Raw genomic sequence first — 4,367 nt, forward strand, 5'->3', positions numbered from 1 at the left:
ATTGAATTATAATTTGTATCTATTTAATTATGTTAACTTAAGAAAGTACAATATTAATTTTGTAAAAAATAACAGAAAAACAATTTAAAATTCATTATAAAGTGAAATTTTTTGGAAATTTTATTGTTATTAGTTTTATTTATATTGTGTAAATATGATCTCCTAATAATTTTAAACTATTTATTAATTCGTAAGTTGTTGTTATTAACAATGAAACTAATATAGATTGAGAAACTTTTTACGACAAATCAATAAAAATGTGTTTCAACGCTTAAAGGATTAAATTGTTGAGTGTCAGAAGAATATATATATATATATATGTTCAGCGATAGAATGGAGTATCGAAAGAATTTATGGAAGATCAAAGAGCGAATTTAAATGGACGAAATATAATTACGATGTGCAAAGATCTTAATAACATGATACAAATTATATTATTCCATATTATTTCAACGCTGTAAGTAACAATATTACAGATCAATTTTTACTCTACGATAATGTAGATTCTGTAGAATGTAGGTAGATATCGATATCGAATTAATTATGCTAAAAATAATAATAAATAATATTTGATAATATACATATTGTATTAAACGTATATTATTTTTCAATTAATGTGGGCAGAGGCTATTTTAGGCACAAGAATCAAGGGGATGAAATGGTTTGAAATAGTTTAATTCTGTGGTATTTAATATAAATTAAGCTATGATGTATAGAAGGGTTCCATTTTCATTTTCTCTATTAATATAAAATGATAACCATATTTACGAAGGGGAACTGTCTAAATAAGTTAATTAAAAAGTTATCAAGCTCATGCATGATATAAAATAATAAAAATATATATGTATATCACACTTTGCCTTTTAAAAATATTGAATAACAATAAGTAAATTGATAGAAAATAAAAAATTGCAGGTGACATAAGGTTAAAAACAGTATAAATTTATATTTTTATCCAATTCATTATTATTATTTTCTTATTGTTCATTGCAAATCCTTTCAAATTTTCCTTCATTATTATTTTTACTCCAGAAAAGAAAGAAAACAAAAATCCGTTAAACCCAATATATTTCGTCCGTTTAAAAGCGCAATTAGATCAAATCCGCAATTGGAGGACGACGAACACTTAATATACTGTCCTCGTTACACGTGAAAAGAAGAAAAAAGAAGTATCTCTATTTTCTCGTAGAGCTATTCCAAATGCAACGCCTCCGTATAATAATATCTATTTTCCACCCGCGTAACATTTCAGGGACTCTCCTAGACTATATTAGCTGTATATGTATTATACTTTTTTGCGAAACGAGCTTGCTTGCTCGCAGGAAAAAAGGAAAAGAAGAAAAAAGAAGACGAATGAAGAAGGAGAATCAAAAGAAGAAAGAGAGTTTGAATAATACACGAGGAGGGTATTTTTTTCACGAAGGGAGCGGAGGAGAGGAGGGGAGAGGAGAGGGGAGGAAGGAAGGAAGGGAAAGGTTCGTGTCGTTTCACGGGTCAGCGAGGAGAACGTTTCGGGTCGCTTGAGACCCCAAAAATAGGAATTATAAAATAAACGATAAGTCAGTGATCCGAGCAGTGTCTCGTGAGCAAACACTGTGGACAATTTTCGCGCGTACGTACACAGTCAATAAACGTGAGAAATCGTGATTCTTTATTTTTTATGTGACCCCGTTTGTAAAGTGTTGCTAGCTGTATCATATAACGTTTATCGTATACTTACGTATATATGTATATATATATATATATATATATGTATGTATATACACATATATACACATGTTATAGATATACATATATAATATATTATACATATATATATATATATATATTTACATTACATTATATTTATAGACGCTTGTACACTGGTGTACGCGTCGCATAGTTTATTATATTTACGTGTACAAAAGACGAGAATAAGAAAATTAAAAAAAAAAAAAAAATGCGATACACGATCGTCGTTTGATAATATTGTAAGAGGAGTTCAAGGGAGGCGGAAAAACAATTAAACATTACCGAAAAACCCGCTGCGTTCAAATTTAAAAGAATTAAAAGAGAGAGAGAGAGAGAGAGAGAGAGAGAGAGAGAGAGAGAGAGAGAGAGATACCAAATATGTTAACTTATCCGTATGCGTGAACGTTTTGTGCGAATTTTGCAATATGTTTTATTGATGAGTGAGTGAAAGAGCGCGAGAAGAAAGTGAAAAAAGTACGTGTGTACGTGTAATTTTTCTAGAATAACAAAGGCCTAACTCCACTTTCTGTCCTCTTAACAGTCCACTAATATTCATATTCATTACACATCTAACTTAATCATATCTTTCCCTTTCTACATTATTTTTTTTATAAATAATTTTCATTCGTATATATATAGATTCAATTTATAGTTAAAATTAGAAATTTGTTTTATATTCCTTTCGATCCTTACGTTTGCATTAGATAAAAAAAAAAAAAAATAGTTTTCGCGAAAATTTTTTTCTCAAAAAATTTTTTTTGCGTAGTGATACTTAATTTTAAGTAATTTCAAGTAATTTTAAGTAATTTTAAGTAATTCAATTGCAACGTTTTAAAATAATTTCTAGAGATTTTTATGGTTACACTGTTTTGCAAATTTCGATCAGTTAAAACTTTGTGCAATTTTTAATACTTTCATTAAAATATTATCATTTCTATCGTAATCATACGATATGCAAAAGATTGAAGTGGACGTTAAGAGTAATTAATCGTCCTTTGCCATCGATCCTTTGCTCAAAGGGACGAATAAGTGGAGAAGGATCCTCATTATCCGCGTACGAGGTGGATCCTTGTTGACCTAATTAATATTTTAGAAACCTAGTCGTTGTTAATACTCAGAGCTTCAGAAAAAAAAAATAGGCAAAAAGAGGAAAAAAAAAACACAAAAACAAAAAACACTAAATAGAACGATATTCGAATCCCAAGATCGGAATTCGTATCCAATATCGGGGCCCATTAGCCTCGTATTGAAGACAATGAAAGTTTATCGAATCGATCCATATTGAACACCTTGAAAATTTATAATTCCAATTAATTGTTTCAATTAATCGAGTGCCCTAATCGATTCTCCATTTACAATCATACGAGTACGTACAAAATAACAAACGATCAAAAACCAACGTATATAATCATCAAGCATTATACACTTTAAAGATCTATCGTTTGTATCATCTTTCTTGGACGGAATTTCTTTCAATTCTTCTGTTGTTGTTCGTTGTTCACACACGAAAAGAGACATTAGATTAACCATGTGCATGTGCATTACTGATATTCAAATTAGAAAGAGAAACGAAACTGTGTACCGAAAAAATGCGGGACAAATATATTCCAACTAGCCATATCCGAGACATAATCAAGGAAAATGAAATTCTTCGATAAGGAAATCTTGATGAATGACACGTTCGATCGATTTGAACAGATTTCGTCAGTTCAAAAGAAATACGATTAAGAGAAATATATATTATATAATATATAGATATATATATATAAAAGACAAAAGATAAAGATAAAAGTAAAAAATACTTGGGATTCGGTGGGAAAGGGTGACTGATAGATAAGCATTCGAGAGAAAATTTAATGTCCTTAGGCTAGATAGGCAAATCTAATGCAGGTTTAAAAAGGAATTTAAGCAAAAAAAGATTTAGCGCGTCATTAACAACAACAATAACAATATTTATTATTATGAAAAAAAAGTTATGTTATACAAAATAATGAGTAATAATAATAATTAAATAATAATTATTAATAATAGCATTAGCTACCGGTTTAAACCGGTCAGGCCACGTGGTCGACTGTCCTAGGTAGGGTTAAGATTAGGTGACGTAGAATTATCAGTAACAAATACGGTAATACGATATTAAAATGAAAAAAAAAAGTATTAGAAGATCGTACTTCAAATATGTAATTTTATTTAAAAACGTGACTTGATGATTTTTGTTGAATTTTTTTTTTTTAAATCTTGTTGATGCGAATATTTATTTCAAGCGTTATTTATAAATATTAATTTTAATCTTCTCTTCGTAAAATAAATAGATTTTATCCGATAGCGATTATACATGATGTACAATTAAAAATTTAGTAAATAAGTTCGATTATTTGTCTATTCAAAGCTTTTTGTATCATTTTCATCGATTTGCATTTTAATAATTTTAATAATTTCAGCTATTATTTGTTAAAAAAATTTCAAAAATATTTAAATAAATTATTTCTTATATAATTTGATTTGTTATTATTATGAAAATTATTTTAAAAAATCATTTAAAATAAAAAGGAAATTAAACAAAACAGATTGTTTTAATTTGTTTGATATATTATTATCATTAGGAATTTACGGTTATCGAACAACGTTGCGGATTT

The sequence above is a fragment of the Apis laboriosa genome, unplaced genomic scaffold (genome assembly GCF_014066325.1).
Source record: "Apis laboriosa isolate Shangri-la unplaced genomic scaffold, ASM1406632v1 scaffold35_cov144, whole genome shotgun sequence".
NCBI classification, from domain to species: domain Eukaryota; kingdom Metazoa; phylum Arthropoda; class Insecta; order Hymenoptera; family Apidae; genus Apis; species Apis laboriosa.